Source organism: Corvus cornix, chromosome 3 (assembly GCF_000738735.6).
Source record: "Corvus cornix cornix isolate S_Up_H32 chromosome 3, ASM73873v5, whole genome shotgun sequence".
NCBI classification, from domain to species: domain Eukaryota; kingdom Metazoa; phylum Chordata; class Aves; order Passeriformes; family Corvidae; genus Corvus; species Corvus cornix.
Window position 1 is genome coordinate 17,315,197 of NC_047056.1, and position 18,459 is coordinate 17,333,655.

The following is an 18,459-nucleotide window of genomic DNA, read 5'->3' on the forward strand; positions in this document are numbered from 1 at the left end:
AGATAATATCTCCTATATGTACTATTCCTATTGATTATGGCAGCACACCGTGAGAGCTTTATGAAGTGGAATTGAATTTGCCTTACAATATATACTGATTATTGTGTGAATGCTGCTGCGCTGCACCATTTCCTATGGGATGCAGACAAACTCTTTTACTCTCCCAGGGGGTAATAAACATGATGGGGCTCAGAAGTCTGAATGCTTTGTATCTCCCCCTTTTTTCACACTCACCCTCTTGTCTGGCAGCCAATTAACTTGGTCCTTGGGAGAAAAGTTCTCACTTCACTCTACAAAAAATGGACATATAAAGGTTCTCATCTCTTTAATACTCTGCAATGTGAAAAATACTTTACGGCTACTGTTAGCTTTCTTTATTAACTGTTTTTATGACTTTTATGCTGTTTCCTATTGGACCATATTGCTACAGTGACTGCACATTATGGAGTGCTCCTGCCAGCAAGGGTTGATGTGCACACCAAGGGCAAGGCTTTATTTAAATTCAGCGCACTGAGACTTTGCATTAAAGCCACCTTCCTGAGGAGGTGCTCCTCAGAGTTATACAAGCTTGTCAGTGAGCACATGGGAAAAAACAGAGTATATGTACCTTGCTCCAAGTGCCTGAGGCTCTGGGATACTCAGCTCTGAATTAGGAAATGAAGTCAGATAAGAAACACAAAATTCAAAACCACACCAACTCCAGGATGCACAAACCTTTATGATAAAGCTACATGGGCCAGCTTTGCTTGTTTAATTACATTTGCTTCATATGCAGACTGAGATCATTAAGAAAGAGAAAACAACACTTCCTCAACAATTGCCAGAAATGATATCTAAGCATAAGAGTTTAGATAACCTGGGAAAATATTTACAAGCAATTTATTGTTTATCTAAAACTACCTTGTTCTAGAGGTCACAAAACACCACAAGAAAAAGGAAGAAATGGTAGTAAACATGCAAAAATATCCCCATTGCATTCTAAAAACTTATATTCTGACCAAAGAGGCTACTTGAAAATTTGCCACAAAGGCCTGTTACAGTTTCTAGTGGAGTGCTTTAGGCTGATTGCAATGGATTGGTTGGATATTTGGGGAGCTCGCAGAGGCCATAGTGACTCCCTTCCTCTGGGACACCGCAGTGAGAAATGCAGAGGTAAGTGCAAGAGGGAAGGATCATGCTGCCCTTTGCGAGAGGGGGTGGTTGGACAAATGAAGGCAATTTATCACTCATACCCTGAGCACACACCTAGGACCTGAGCCATCCTTCACCTCTCATTGGCTCCCACTGACTCCCATTCCTCACACGGCTGCTGGGCACTTCCCAGGAGGCTCTGCGCGCGCACCAACTTCTTTCTGAGTTCCCCACCTCATATCTCATCCTGTCTCTTCTGCTCCTAAATATCTTCTGTTTCCTCTCTCTGCTGTTTCTTAGGTCATTAACCCCACTGACTCCTGCCTACACTTCATCCCTCTCCATCATCAGCTCCTTCCCATGCTCCACAGCCCTTCATTAGCGTATATTGCCTCAAAAGCAAGCAAACATCTAGTAACCATTTTTGCTTCCACCTAAGGCTTAATTTTCTCTTTTTTTATCTGATTTTCGTAAGAGATGCACCTTTTTCTCCATGTCTCTGCTGACTTGCTCTCATTTTTTCCCCTCTCCCACCTTTAGAAGTTTGTTGTCAGTACATTCAACCAGCTAAGTGGTATTTTCTGTAACCTCCTTCACAGCAAACTGGGTATTTTAAACAGAGGAGAGCTGCAAAGTATCTCCTGACCAGTCGTCACAGACTCTGAAGTAATAATGATATCTTCTGCTTTTCAAACTGGCCTCTTATGATCCCATTTTATCCCAAACACTCAAATAATTTTGGAGTCAACTTTAATCTAGAAATACATGCCACTGAAATTAATGCATTTCCAGATAATAGGAGTCCAATGTATCTCAAATTTAAAGAAAGAGTACCCTAGAGTAATAAAACTCCAGGAACCACCCACAGCTAATTTATTTCAGATGTATGTATAAGGTTCAAATTTTATAACATCCCAGCAGAGCAAGGCAATCTTAACCTCCACTGGATTATCATAATTTCCAAATTGGTTGCCCATCCTGCTTTATACCTTAGGGAGGTTTGTATCAAACACATTGTTAGAGCAGCCAAACCTCTGGAGTGGGATTTTCTTTGGTGGAAATGATTAAAAACGAGGAGGGCATTACAGCTGCAGTAATGTATGCTTAAATTATACAACTGACAGCTGCAGTCTCAGCTAAGGAACTGATTAAAACATTTGAGCAGATGCCTAAACTGCTCCTTTCATGATTTTTCCTCCCCCTTTGTGAAGGTGCACTGTTGTTGGTGCCTTCATCAGCCATTCTGAACCTATATAAGGATACATTATTCTTTAAAGTACATGATGCTACTGACTTTACAGTATTTATATTTTATATTGTGTATACTCAAACACTGTCTGAATCTAATTAAATGTCCTGTGTTCTCCATCCATTTAAAAAAAAAACAAAACAAAACCCAACATCATGTGCTATTTTTCTCCACATTTACAAGTGCTCACTACTAATCTTGAGAGTCTGCTTCCCTCTTTGTATCCTCTGTATGTCCAGGATCCTCTGCTGACACCCAGGATAACTCCTACATGCAAGAATTTACCACCACCAGTATTTCAGTGCAAATATCTGAATTTCTATCAATCTCATAGCTGTTGGGGAAAGTAGCAACAGTCATGCAGCAACATTTCTTTGCACCTCTGTAAATATATACACACAAACTCTTTTTCATAAGTTTCCAAGGCTTGCAGGATTCAGGGAATTTGATAAATTCATGCATCTGCCTTTCTGTTAAAGACTTCTGAAAGGGTGGCTGTTTTGGAAGACTAGGAGTTGCTTTTAATTAAACAAACCAATTTCATGGTTGCTTATCCATATGAGGAGATGCAAAAAAGTGTTATTACATAAGGGTTCTCAACCCACTGGGCAATATTCTGGTGCCCATCTGTCCTCATCAGGACAAAGCACAATGCTGAAACCTTTGAAACACAGCTCTGGAGAGGCACTTAAATCTCCCTAGGGACAAAGTCAAACCTCAGTTTCACAGGAGATTCATTTATCCACACTGTGTTCATTCTCAGAAAAAGCAGCACAATGTACCTGGGAAAGAAGGCAGAGCCTGCAGATCCCACTGTGACTGTTGAGGGAACTTCAGCTGGCACATTATCACCAGCTGAGAGCCTACTCCCATGTTTGTTGTTCGAATCTATTAAAGGCCATCTACACTGTAATTTGCCTCTGTTAAATTTTAAACTCCATAAGCTAAATGGCTGCAAATAAGTATGTGGAACTTCTTATTTCCATTAAAGCCTGATTTTTAGTATAGCTCAATTCAATTATGAGCAGCCTTTCTTAACTAAGTCTGTCCATAGCAATTTAAATTTCTTTGCTTTAACCAGTGAACAAGTGTAAATTTCCATGCAGACAATTCCCACCTTAACTTTCTCATTATCACTGTTCAAAAAAATGCAACATATTTCTAAATGAGTACTTCATGTAGCCTTTTCTCAATTATACTTCACTAATTATTGTCTTTTCCACATTAAGAACTTGGATTTCATTATATATCTTTACGGAAATTTGAAATATGCCTGTTCAATAATTCTTGACCACACACACTCTGAAGGCAGGCAAGATAAGCTTTCCACATGACCTGAATTGAAAAGACCAACTATTAAAAAAATCTTTACCTTCACTTTTCCTGGTCACTTATGCCAGTCACAAAAAGTTAGTGACATTTTATGTATGTATAATATGGGCATATAAAACTTAATTTATATATATATATAATGTACAATAATACACAAGCATGATGAGATGGTTTGGTTAGTGTAAGCTGCTGAGAGATACAGAGGAAGGTTGAAAGATTCTGCTTTCACCAGTATTTTATCCACTGTCCAAAAACTGTGAAAAGAATCTCAATAAAAAGAAATCAATACACTCCTCTCATGAAAGATGTGAGATCAGATGCTCGTTTTTTCCTTCTTAAGAAGCTCGGAAAAGAACAAAGGTGTTAACAAAAGACAGTGCTGAAGCCATTAGCCCCATCAGATAGCAGCGCTATCTCCCTGCAGCTACAGATTGCTGCCTGCTTTATTTAACAAATTCCATTCTCACAGGTGCATATTTACGCGCAGATACTCCTGTGATTATATCCTTCCATGAATATAAATCCCCACTTAGGAGTTATCATGCGTTATCAACTTTCATTCATATATATATACATACACATACTCATTCTGAACAAAATTGTGACAGTGACACAGAGAGATTCTCATCAATTTTGTACATGAAGAAACAGATTTTAAAGGCCTCTAAAATGTACTTCAATGTTCACACATCACCTGAAGAGAAGGGTTCAAAGGTAATAATCCTAAATTGCTAAAATGTTGGTAGCATTTCATATTAAAGCTATAAATATTATCAATAGGAGGCACTGGTTTTCACCAAACACTTGGCCAAATAAGCTGGCAACCAAGGAACTGAAAACAAACTGAACTTGCAGCAAATATAAGAGATATTTTGGTTGAACGTAATTTAGTGTTGACAACTACATGGGGGAAGTTTGAAGAACAGAAAGAGAAGGAGGGAAAGCAGAGCATCAGCTTTCTGTACGAGGCATGACACAGCTCCTCAACCAGATAAAAAATTCACATCTACACGGCATCAAACAGCTTATAAAAGAGCCTGGTGTGGTGAAAGAGCAGAACGAAGTCAAGGCTGGAAACGTGATCCACCTGAGAAACAGCACAACCAGGGTTTCCCTACAATAATGGGCAAAACCTAATTAAATCTCCATGCTGTAGGCACAGAGTTAATTTGACATATCATGGAAATTTTGATAGCACAGTCACACCCTCAGGAGACAGAGTGGGACACTCTGATTGCTCAGTAGTGCCCTGGCAAGCAAAAACAGCTCTGCAGCCACACTGCAAGGGGTACCCTGCCCACTGCTTTCACAAACCAAGGGTGAGAGAAACGTTTGTCTTCACACAGCAGGTCTGACTGATGAGAAATGTAGGGCCTCAGCTGATGTGCAAAAACACCTTTTCTCCAATTAATCTGAACTAGGTATTTTTTTTAGGGAAACAGCCTGTTGATGGCCATTTCTGTCATCAGTTGATGAGTTGCTCGTGCATTTTGCTACTTCATGACAGGCACCACAACTTTCTCCACTTCAGCCTTGTATTCACCTGCTCTTAAATCCAACTGTTATATCAGCCTTCAATTTTTTTTAATCTGGTCTGTACCATTACATTTTTCCACAAGACAGAGACTTCCATGCTTTAAGTGTGTTCAGTGTTCCTTGCCCCAAACCTGGTTTTACATGTGGCCATATGGAATGTGGCCTCCTTGTGCCTGCCTCACCAAGGAATTCAGCATTACTTGGAGCTTTCAGTTTGCTTTCTCTGCAAGTGGCACACTTCTCCCAAGCTGGAGTTGTCTGCAGAACTAAATTTATGATGATTTTGCGTTTTCACTTGCAGAGTAAAACAAAAATGTAAAATATCTTAGGGTTAAAAGCAATCCCTTTAGGCACTGCCTGAGAAACACAAATGTGTAAAACTATTGTGTGTTTACAAATATATTCTGAGACACATTTACCTGTTTTGTTCCATTTAGCAGGGCCCATGAAACACTATTTTTTAACAAAATGCCATGATCTATTGAATTCAAACCTCTACAGATATCTGTGACTGACTAAATCCCTAAGGGTGGAATGGGAGTCTCTGAATGAGTCCCTCAAAATAAACAACACTCAAAGATGGCCAAGGGTGAAGTGCCCAGGAAGCTCAGAGAACAACAAAAAGCAGCTGACTTTGTGTGACCACTGTGTGATCAGACCAGAACAGGAAAAGCAACAATGTGGCTCACCCAAAACTAGCAAAATACTTTCAAGCAGAGCAACAGGTTTGAGATGGCTTCAACCCAAATATTCCTTCCTGTCAACTGAGGATGCCAAGCATCCTGAGGGCAAAAATGTTAAGATAAGTAAAGGGAATCATATTGGTACTGTGATTGATTCATTTATTGATTGATTTAAATGGGCAGGTTTATTGCAATTGTTGCATTTTTCTAAGCACAATTTACATTTGCATTGTGTTTTCAATATATTTTGTACCACTGCTCTGCTAAACCAAAAATTGCACAGAACATTAAGTATCTTTAAATAAGTAAAATTGACATTAAACATTACACTTTCCAGGCATGGAATATCTAAAAGAACCTGCTCTGAGGATACTGAACTCTGACATTTATGGCAGACTTTAAATCAATGCCTTTATCAGTGAAACATGGAACCTCAAAACAGGGATGTCTAAATTGTTAAGGTCTATTTCCCACCAATCCATGTACATTAGCATTCATTATATCCCACTCATTAAACTCTTTATCATTCAAGTCTCACAATAACCATTCCCTTGGATTACAGATTTACTGACAGGAATTTATCCTGTCCATTTATGCTGCGACAAAACTTTAACATTATCTTTGTCTCTGGCATTCCCAAAATGTTATAAGATTATTTAAAAAAAAAAAAGGTAGGAATGTCAGAGAAGAGAGAGTTTAAATTTGCCAAAGTTGAACTGACTCTTGTAGAGTTAAGCAACTTTAATGAATCATTTCCTTAAGCCACAAAGACATTTGTGCTGGTAAAATGTGTTCCACAAGACACCTACAGTGCCAGAAGAGGACAGTTTCCCATATATCAGGGACACATCTAAGATAAATGCTTTCCTTAACAACTGTCTGAAGATTTGGTGCCAGCACTATGTACTATTACACCACATTTCTCTTGTTGGGATTCCATGCTATTTCTTGGGATTCCATGATTTTCAAGATCATTTACTTACTGACTTATACATGACACAAAACAGTTTGACTGTTTTCCCACCTGGTGCTTCCTGTGCTGTGGATTTCAGCACTGCAGTTGTACCCAACTTCTAAACCTCCATCAAAACATCATGATGATAGAAAATTCCTTTAGTCATTATCGTAAGCAAAATGTTTCACTCAGTGTTATAAGAACATTGCAAAGCAATTTTCTGGCTTCTTTTGCACTAGAGATTGGCTCACTTCTTTTAATAAAGCCTGCCTGATGTCCAAATGTTATTTTCACACAATGGAAAAAGCCCAAAAACTCCTTTCCCTCTCATTATGACACACAAAGCAAAATACTTCAGTGACCCCAAAAAGAATCACCTATTATGGAAGAGCACCCAGACAATGCAGAAATCCACCTTTCCAGGTGAATACCTGCTGTCTTGCACGGAAAGAGTCAACACCCAGGGGAATGGGGTAGAAAGGGCGACTGTGTTCACTGGCCCATTTCGTTTACACCCAACCAGTGTGAATCAATGGACCAAAGTGAAGCAAATAAATCTTGCTTAACACATTTATGAGCCATTCAGAGCACACGAGTTGGATGTTTCATGTTGCCTAAAACAACTCACATCAGCTCTTTACAAGCATTCATTTGTATTTTTAAGATGCACAATTTTAATAGCAGTAAGTGTGGAGAGAAAAAAAAAGAACGCAGAATACAACAGTGGGCCTGCATTGTTATCCATGTTTATATTCAGATTCCATTGATTCCCATGGCACTTAGGCATCTAGATGCAAATTTCAGGACCAAGGCCTGATTTATAAAGGTGCTTAAAGCTAGGAATAGAACACATAATCATTTTGAAATTCCCAGCAGGTCATTAATCTTCATAATTAGTCACTTAACTGCCTCATTACAGTTGGCCCAATTCTCAGCCGCAAGCAAGGGCTGTGCTGAGGCACACCATGTTCCTAAAGGTTCTTCAATTCACACTCAGCTGGCTCAGCCACGTTTCAGTGCTTTATGCCTGGTTTCAGTCATCACAGAGTTGGACAGAGGGGAAAAAAACATATACAAGGCAACAATAATTTATTATGAAACAAGGGTAGACATGGCATAAAAAAAACATCCCTCTCCAAAAGCCTGCCTTACAACCTACAAGTTGTAAGATGGCTGTTTTCTGTCAGAATTGTTCAATTCTGCTTTGTTCTAGGTCCCCTCTTAAAATGTTAGATCAAAGTGGCTGATCTGTCACAATTCTGTGTAGGTCTTGGTAATCTGGTGGGAAACAACCCACGAAGTCCCCCCAGAAGTGGATAAACTTCACTGCTATTTGTCAGGTTTAGTGAAATGCAGGTAAATGAGAATTTATAGCAGTCTTTAATCCTCCAAACCCTGTACCCTCTGATGTACTTCTAACTTCTTTATAAATCACCTTCAGTCACCTCATACCGGTGCTCAGGCAAGCACTGGGCCCAGAGGAGTTTAATCCTATTTTCCTCTCATTCCGTTAACAATTCCGTTTATTAGTCAGTGAGTGGGACAATCTATTACAAGTCAAACTTCTCCTTTTGTGGTCTCAATACATGAGAGGAGCTGGAGCCTCTTGCACTAATCTGCTCATTATCATCAAAAAAATCCAAACAACAAGCTATCCACCTCACCTCCAAAAACTCCATACACCATAAATAAACATATAGGACTACCCACCCATAAACCTCTGAGAACTCCACTGGTTGCTGATCACTGACCTTACATGAAATCCCACTGCTTTCAGAACAGTAATATCATTCCAGATATTACAATATGTTCATCCAACACTCACATTCTTGTCACAAACTGCATTTATTCTAATGTGATTCTGGGCAACCTGAGCAAACATTAACAAAAAGCAGGACTTTCACAGTTACAAGGCAGAAAAGAAACCAAGACCTGTCACCCTCCTACAAATTTCTTTTATAATAAAACTGCTAGAAAACAAATCTTTAAAACTTGAATTTGCTACTTAAGAACTTCCAACATATTCTGATCAAATCAGGTAAATTGGCAATGAAAACAATTTATCTGCACCAACTTTACAGCCACTCATTGCTTATTGTGGGTTCAGTGGTCAAAGCTACTCATGTTTTGGTAGAGGAAAATCTACTGAGGAGGTGGATGTCCAACCCATGCCTGGAAACAGGCCTGGCAAAAGCCCAGCTTCAACAGGAAGTGAGCAAAGGACCACTGCTTGCACCAAGGAGCAGTCGGCAACTGTGGCACAAATTTCTGTAATAAATACTCCTTTAACTCCACTCTCAGTTTAATTAAATCCCCAGTTTAATTGCTATAGCAAAAAAAAAAAAAAAAAAAAAAAAAAAAAGCACTGATCAGGGCCACAACTCCACATGAAATAGCTAAAATGCTGTTTTAGTTTTTAAATGAAGTGCCTGAAAAAATACTCAAAAGAAAATTAAGCCTTTGTATAACAAGACCGTGAAACTTATCATAGACACATTTAAAACAAGTATAGCTTCAAATGGATGGATAAGAAAGCAGGATAAAATTTTAAAGTTACTTGCTAATGTTTGAAATATGGCTTGGTTATATTTACTGACAAGTAGGAAGTTATGTGAAATGCAAAAGTATTTAAAAGTCATTTCTGGGCTTTGGGGTTTGACTTAGAGCTTTTCATAGAAGTTCTTATTAAAGAAGCCTTCAGTCATATAAATAATGTGAAAGTTGACATAAATAATCTGTTACTACAGGGTTTTAAAGAAGACTGAAACCTCGTATCATTGCAATTAAGACCAAAAGTAAAAAAAAAACCAACCACTTTTATGGGGCTCTGATAGCAATCAGAGTTTGTTGAATTTCCTGTTGCTGGCTGACAAATTGATGTTAAAACATTTACAGTAAGCCATAAATAGAGCTTAGAGGCAGTCAAAATATACAAGGCAGAATGAGACTCCTTAACAAGGGAATATCTCTAGATACAAGCATCACCGATGCTCTGACAGGCCTGGTAAAATCTTAGCCAAATTCTTGGACATTTGGTCCTCCAGAGTTTTGGGCAGCATGTGGCTACAGGAATTTTGATTTAAGTCAGCAGTGTGCTTCTGATTTGCAGTTGCCACCTTTACACAACTGTGTATTCCCTGAGGTCTCAGATCCCCCTTATCAGACATTTTTCCGACAAATTTACTCTTCTCTCACCTCATAAAATTCAGAGGGTTAAAATGAACACTCCTGTAGAGGTGGACAGAAGCTCTATTAAGGAGTCACTGTACACTGTACACTGTGTGTCACCCTTTACTCAAATGAGACCCCTACAAGCCAATCACTTAATGATAACTTAATGGTAATCATTGGATTAGGTATTAATTAGACCCCTACTAATTTTAGGGGTCATTACCTATTAATTAATAGGTAATGACCCCTACAAGCCAATCACTTAATGGTAACCCAGTTACACACCTGATACGCAGGTCTTGAAGATGCTCATTGCATTCCTGATTCCTTTAGACTTTGTCCTGGCTTGTCTGATATTCATGGAATTTATCTTTGTCAAGTCAACTTGGACCACCAAGAGATCTTATCTCAGGCATTAGTCCCTTTCGCAGGAGGTGAATGTTTTAGACTCTGGCATTATTTCTTTCATTTGAAAGCATATAATACATTTTAATTAGTGGGTTTAAAGAGTTATTTCATACTGTGTTACAATTTGTGGCTTCACTTACTGGGAAAAAAACCAAGCAAATCTCAAAAACAGATATTGGCAGATAGAAAAATCTGAACGTGTCAAATTGTAATCTTTAAAAGGACTTCAATAAAAATAGCTGTTATCCAAAAAGTTACCGACATTTCACTTATTTCAACTTCTTTAGTGTTCACAGCTACCTCTTCAATGAGTTTGGGTTTGTTTATGTCAAAGAAAAAACTTCCCTTTTTAAAGGTCGAGCATAAAACATTACAGTTACTTAGGGACAAAGAGAGAAATCTCCCAGCTAACTTAATACCCTACAAATGGACTTGAAGAGCAGTTCACAAATTCTAATACACCTGTTGTTCCCTAAAGTAAGGATGCAAACCGAATAAGACACCATTTCTTTTAAACATTTACTGGACAATAGTAGACTCGGTAAGACTCCAAGTTCTCACTGTTATACAGAACAGAATTCTTTCTGCCTGAATCATGAAACAAGATGTGATTACTGCTCCTGGTATTGCATTTCCATTCCAAGCTTAACATGATGCTCATACACTTCCACAGAGGTCTAACTCCAAAGAACAAGATATATTGACATATATAAAATATATAAATAGTCATGCTGGCATGCCAAGCTTAACAGTGCTGATGATTTTGTACCTAAACGGAAATGAAATCATTTTACATAGTTATTAACTAAAGATATTTGTTTTATTTGCTTTTCTAATTTCCAAATCCACAGAAAATGTTGTTTATAACTCCTGAAGATCCAGTGCAGAGTTTAGCCAGGGTGTTGGAAGTATATGACTTTCCTAACTAATTAGTATGAAAAGTGAGAAATCAAAAACCAATAGAGGATTGAATACTAATTAATGAGGTGAATTACATAACTTATAACCAAAAAGCATTAATTTTTTTGTTTGGTAAAAATGTATAAATAAGGGAAAAAGTTTTATATCAGCATCTGTGTGGAGGCCACAACTTTGTGAGCCACACACACTTCCTGGACAAGAATAAAGCAATGCCTTACTCACCAACATTAAAAAGACAGTGTTAGGGAGTCTTATTTATCCCAACACCTTTGCAGGATTTTGGTAAAAAGGGAAGTGTTTAACTGATTACTTCAAAAAAACCAGTTTTATCAGCACTCTCCAGAATCCATTACTAAATATGCTGTAAAAGCGCTGCAATCAGGTACTCTCCAAAACTTAGGGAAGTAAAGATAATTTTCTGATAAGCAGCAGAAAATACACCCAAAATTAAAAAGCTCTCCACAACAGCAGTCATCGGTTTTTACTCCCTATGCCCAATTATTCCTTCCCTGCAGATTGCCTGAGGAGAGCTGCTGGGCTGGCTCCAGACCCCACATTCCAATGCCTCAGCCACCCTGGCACCATTTTGTCCCCAAGCCCACTTGGAAATTTGTTTTCTTGAAAAATACCAGATTCAAAACATGTTCCGTGCTCTCCAAGTCAGCCAGAGATGTTAAGAAACTGATGGGTTTCGGCTCCCTGTGCAACTTAACACCTCTCCATGATCTGTACATGATATCAACTCAATTTTTCTTTCCTGCTCCTCTCACACTTCTTGATTTCTTTCTATCCCCACCCCGACTGTGTTCTCCCAAGCTAGAGCCTTGGTTTGTTGCTCCATTACCATTACAGAAAGGTGAAGAGGGACCTGGTTTGGACATTTGTGCTGATCTCAGGTGTTTGGCCAATTTTGGGACCATCAGAAGTTGGTAGGATTGTACAAGGAAGTAGTTTCAGGCTGCCTCTGGACTAAAAGGTGTTTAATTCGAGAGCAAACCAAAAGAGGTCTTTTTACACTCTCAGAGCTGCTCTAAGTCCTTTACTCCAGATGGGGTCCATCTGCCCTTGCCATCTCTTACTTATTATGTTCTTATTTCCACATGAATTGTTAGATGGAATAGCACAAATGTCCGTGGCACTGAACACTGGGACTGGCTAATGGTTTCCCACTTTGCCTGGATGCTTATTTTCTATAATTTCCCACCTATAAATTAGCATTTATCTTGCTGATAGGTGCTATTATCGAGTTGAAATCCATATTCTACTGAAATGAATCACTTAATTAAGACCACAGTGCGACTCTTACTGTGTAGAAAAGTATTTTCCCAGTCATTTTCAGTACACTGAGTACTGCTGTAGCTACAGGAGCAATGCAGTGTAATAATATACTCTGGAATAATTGCACTTGTACAGAGTAAAGGTGGTTAATATTTTTTGAAGGACACCACAGGATACACCATCACACTTGAACTCATTTCATTCAAATTCTGCTCCAATGGTTTGACACATAAATGTGTTTTCAAATAATATTCCCACTAATTGCATCAGCTCTTTTCTGACTAAAATTTCAAAGAATCTGATGAAAATGTTCAGGCTGAAAACTCTAAAACCATTCAAACAAAATAATTACTGTTTTCACTACCCTTAAAATTGCACTTTTTAATAAGTGGGTTGCAGGCTTGCAAAATTAGCAGTTTTACCTGTTATTGAACTTCCAGCAGCAGCTGATTTTCTCTCTGGGACATCAACATGGCAGACTCCCACTGATCTTGAACAAATAGGTACAGTCTCACGGAGACAACAGATTTTTTTTTCCTTACAGATTGTCCCAAATCTACAGCTTCTAAGTGCAAATATTACTTTAACATTGCACTTTCATAAAAGCTACTGAAATCACTGAGGTGATATAGGATTTCCAATGGGGGAAATATTGATCTTTATGACAAAAAGTAAGAGGAGCGATGGAGAATAATACACTGTCAGTAGTAAAATAAACTATTTACACAGTAAATATCAGAGCCATGCTTTGAAACTTGGAAAAAATGCAATTAAAAACTGCTGTTTGATCAGCTTTGCACACAGCCTCACCCTCAGTCATAAACAAGTGCAATTTCTTCTTTCACAGGTATTCCCAAGAGTTCTTTTTCAGCATCTTTTGTCAATTTTTTCAATAGGAGTAAAAAAAATCCACATACAGTAATTCCACAGGAGTATAGAATGTACTCCTACGTATATATGCAATGTATTTTTTAATATAGTTTCTAAAACCTCAGGTTCATCCTTTTAGCTGTAAAACATGAGAGAGTTCAGATCTAAAATACAACATGTTTCTCCAGTGGAACTGTTAATTAAAAACCTTTCAGATATTCAAAAGCAGTCAGTAGCTTTTAACCATACTTACTACTATTATATGTTGAGGCTTGGGTGATGGAAGAGGAATACAATGCAGAACCATCTGAAGAGCTGATGCTTCAACTTCTTTTAAATTAAAAGCAAACCTCTTTATGAAGAGCCTTTGTGTGATTAAAATCTACCATTACTAAGGAATTAATTTTCATATCTATGTTTAAACAACAAGACTTACCAAGTACCAAGACGTTCACAAAATTCAGTGAGAGCTTTTATTGACTTCATGGTAATAAACAGAACTTTTATTTACCTAATCAGTTAAAGTAAATTGATTTATTTATATAAACTGTCAAAGAAAAAAACTAGCAGAAAGTAGCTGTAGCATTGTTCAACTGCAAGGCTATTATAGCTACTACTACAACAAAACTGGTGAAAAGCTTATCAACAAACTTGCAAAAATAAAATTTACGACATGACTACTTAAACTTTTTTCAGGACATTTTGTGTGGTTTCAGCAATAAGATGTGTCTTGAGAGAACACGCAAGAAGTCAAAGGCACTCCTAGGCTGTGTTAAAAACAGGAAATTCTGCCTGTTTGGGTTACTGCCATAACAAAAAGTCTTGACTGCTGGGGCAGTAAAGGATGGTCTTACCTCATGTGCGGCTGAAGTGCCGAGAATGTGGTGTTGTTTAGCAAGAACAACAGGGCACTGAATTTCCAGCCCGTCTTGCACATTCTGCCATGTGAAATCTTCAACACGTCCCTTCTGCACCAGAGTTCTACCTCGCGCTAATAATGTTCTTCAGGCTAGTCCAAGGTCAGATTACTGAGGTCAATGCACCAAATTTGAAACCACCGCTTCTCTCTGTGGAAAGCCAAGGCCACCCTGAAGGAAGAGAGAATCAGAGGACAAAGTGACATGGACAGTAGGTCCTTCCTTGAGGTCCCTAAACATTGGCACATAAGTAATGCAGAATGTAAAAACCTGCAGGTGGCTAAGAAGTAAAAATGATTTTTCCAATGTTTCACCCACCCTGTTAACCTGTTCTTATGCAAGGATACCCCATGCTCAGATCCACCAGAGGAGGTGCTGAGGTGAGCTCTTGCTTATCCATTTACATCAAAATTAACTTTGTTGGTAAAGTTTTCTTGTTTGCTAATGTTGCCAGCAGTGCTGCCCACTGGTTGGTAATGACAGTGACCCTCAGAAGAGTAGTGTTTATACTTATGAGACAGAGGAATTGAAAGAAGATATAAATCCGTAGTTCCCCTTTCTTCCACCAGTTTCATCAGTAACTTTCTTTTCCCTTCCATCCGTTCCCATCCCTCAGTTCCAGTAGAAAGTATCCTGTAAGTATCTGATCCCTGTGCTGTTATCTCCAGAATCAAAATTTGATTAGGGTTTAACAGGGATTGTACTTGCTCCTACTTTCTGGGGAGATGAATAAGGACCAACTGGCTTGCCATGAGTTTACAGATACCAGATCTTTACGTTTCCCAAACTCTGTGTTGCAGAGCCATAGACACTTCTGCAGTGTCTAAGTGAGAATTGCTGGTTATCTCCTTGTTCTGTATGGGCACTGTGCTGCAACATCTGAATTGCAAGCTTTGCTGAAAATCCCTTATATCCAAACAATCCTTTTTCACCAAAATGAAATAACCTAAGTCAAAAATCTGGTGTTTACTGTGCTGATGGCCAAACAAGTGAATCCAAACTTCTTTGTCTGAAGTTGGACACCACTGCAGAGCTCTGCATTTGTAAGTTACATCCAGAAAGGGTTTACAGCTAATAATAATTCAGAATGAGTTAACTAATGTTGCCTAAAATTAGGTAGGAAAATCTCAGACTGTATTAAGCAGATGGGTAAAAAAAAAAAAGGGAGAGAAAAAAAAAAAGAGAGAAATTAAAAAAGGAGTAATATTCCTCTATTTCTTACCAGAGGCAAAATTCTGAGACACTGTGAAGTCATTCTAACTCAGTGGGTCAACTGCCAGAAAAACTGCTCTTTTTTAATGTGTGTGGCAATTTTTGCCACTTCTCCTACAGCAAACTAAATAGATTTTCATTTGTCTGTGGGTTTTTATTATACAAAAAATTTAAGCAAATGTTCACATAAAGGCATGATATATATGCTTTGGTTTTTTTTCTCTAACCTTTGAAAAAAATGAATAATAAGGTTAGGATTAAAAATTTTAAAAGCTTTACATTTAATTGCACCCTGTGCCTCACTTCAATGGGATCTCATGGCCAGTCTATGTACCAAGAGGTATTTAAAATCCAGTATTTATAGAATATTTTTTCATGAAAAAAAAAAAAAAGAAATCCAGTGTTGTTTAAACCTCTAAAATAAAGATAGTAATGTATTTCACAAAATAGTAACCAGTAGATGTACTTTTTTAAAAGCTTATGAGCTATCAAAACCAAATGTTCTGCAAAACTTGAGGCAAAATCTTGCTCAACTAAAGGAAATTAGTCTTACAAGTTTTTTATAGTTTTGTAAGTCTCCCCAGTTTTGCAGCTGAGCTTGCAGGCTTCCCAAACAACCTGGGCTGGCAGGCTTAAAAATCATTCTTGTTATTTCTACAGCACCACACAGAAGAATTGGTTTTGATGATTTTAGGCATACTTTTGCTAAATACGCTCATGGAGAAATGATCCCACTGAAGTTGACAATCTGATTACCTAGTTTCAAAACAACATAAATTGAAATGGCTGTGCTAAAGCACAAAGCCTCTATTACAGAGATTTATAAAGGAAAAGCTGAGTGAACTTTAATTACAGAAGCATTTCCCATGCCACTGTGCTACTGACAGGTCTATTGCCTCTTGCTCCAAGCTAGGATTATAGTTTTACTCAAGGGCTTTCTGTTTCAGAACCTCTGGCATAAGCTTTCTATGACAAAGTGCCTAGAATTGCACTGTCTAAATCAGCATAAGCCAGTGTTTTTAAAAAGGAAAATCTGGCACCCTACAGAAGCCTTGATGTCTTCTAGAGCAAGCCAAGTCCAGCAGTGGCAAAAGGATATGAGATACTGGGAGTAGGAGCTATAAAACAGATGGATGAGATTGGTAGCATTGAAAATCATCGAAGCAACATCAGCTGAGAAATCAAGAACTCAAAACTCAGGAAATTCAAGTGTCATGATTACTTCTTCACCATTAGCTCAGACACCTTGCACATAGCCGACTTCCAAAAGCATAAATTAGGCAATTAAGATAAAGGTCTGGCCTAAGTAATACCCTGAGTCCCATTTCTAGCTGCTGCCAAACGTCCTTTCTGCATTAGAGCCACGGCAGCTTTGCTGATTCAGACCAGCTGAGGATCTGGGGTGATAGTCAATATGTTACTGCAGTCATTAAGGGGCTGAGGTAGAAAGTGCAGAACAGGCCATAGATTTCAAAACCCTGGTTCTGTCTTTCCCTCACTCGTCTCAGAGGTGGTTGCAGGGGGAGGCAAATCAAATTCGTGAATGTTTCAAAAGGTAAAAGAAAACTTTAAGAGCATCTAGTGCTAAGGATGAAACAACAAGCCTTCTGTTCTTGTGCTTTTACTGATAATCACCATAAAGAGTCATTGAAGGCTATGATTTTCAAGGTAAAGCTGACACAAATTGGTCACTTGGAATGCTTAAAGTGAAGTTAAACCTTTATAGATCTCTATGCACAAGGAACTCACAGCTCACACTGTACTTCCATGGATTTCTTCAGACTCAGCTACAGCCAGCCCTTGTGAGACCACAGCTTGATGAGGCTGCATGACAGAGGAACAGAGGAAGGCAAATCAGGAAATCATTTCACCTTCCTGACTCAATTCCACCTGCAGCCTGTGCACACATAAATTCTGCTGTCAGACAGCTTTAACTCCAGCCATTCCTTGGAGGTCATGAAGGATTTTCATACCTTCAGGACAGCCATACATGCAAACACAACCCCCAACTGTCTCTGCACATCTCTCTACCAGGAAGGCTCTGCTGAAGAAGGAAATTTTCCCAGAAGAGATGATCCTCCTCCAGGCACACGCTGTGGAAATCCAGGATGTAGCTGCAAAATAAACTCTTTGTCTTTAGCTATACATTATACATGTTTCTTCTTCAATACACACCTAGCAAAAGCTACCAAAGAAAAAAAAAAACTCTGTATGCAAAAACTGAGGTAATGCTGAAACCATCTGTGGATAATGTGCAAGTACACATTCTATGTCCAGGTGAACAATGAAAAATCCCAATGATATTTTTCATGATATGTTAACAATTAGATGCAAGCAGTGCATAGCCAGTTGTGAGTAACATACAATATGTAATTTCCTCTGTCACTGACTTGTAAGAGTGTTTATTTAGTTGTTGCTTGTCCTTTCAGTGATCTAAACCTCCAGAAGGTAAAAAAACATGCCAGCCTGAGAAGCTGAAAATATTCTCGTTAGCCACCCAGATGTTTTCACCTCGTGCTCTAGGTAACAGATCTGCAACAAAGGGTGTATTAAAGTAACACAACTTTACTTGACCCTGGGTCTCATTTTTTGAGTTGTTTGGGCTTGTATGGGCCAACTTATTTATTGTAAAGTTACCACATTTGCACCAAAGTTCTTCATCTTAAACCTTCAAACTCATTCCTTCAAACAAGTGCCTTCTCCTTGAAATTCATATGAGTAATAAACCTCCTTTAAAAGCATCCCTTTGAGGTCCAACAATTGAAAAAATTCTTAGTTGGAAATTCCATCAAAGGC

General features: G+C 38.4%; 1 long non-coding RNA gene across 1 annotated transcript in view; it reads right to left on the reverse strand.

Moving 5' to 3' along the window:
- The window catches only part of LOC120411788, a 92,770-nt gene extending 75,282 nt beyond the window's left edge, over nt 1-17,488 (reverse strand). The window contains exons 1-2 of the long non-coding RNA XR_005604309.1: nt 17,413-17,488; nt 14,389-14,622 (exon numbers count right to left, since the gene is read on the reverse strand). This is a non-coding gene — a long non-coding RNA (uncharacterized LOC120411788). The remainder of the gene's footprint in view (nt 1-14,388; nt 14,623-17,412) is intronic.
- Between the last annotated feature and the right edge of the window lie 971 nt (nt 17,489-18,459).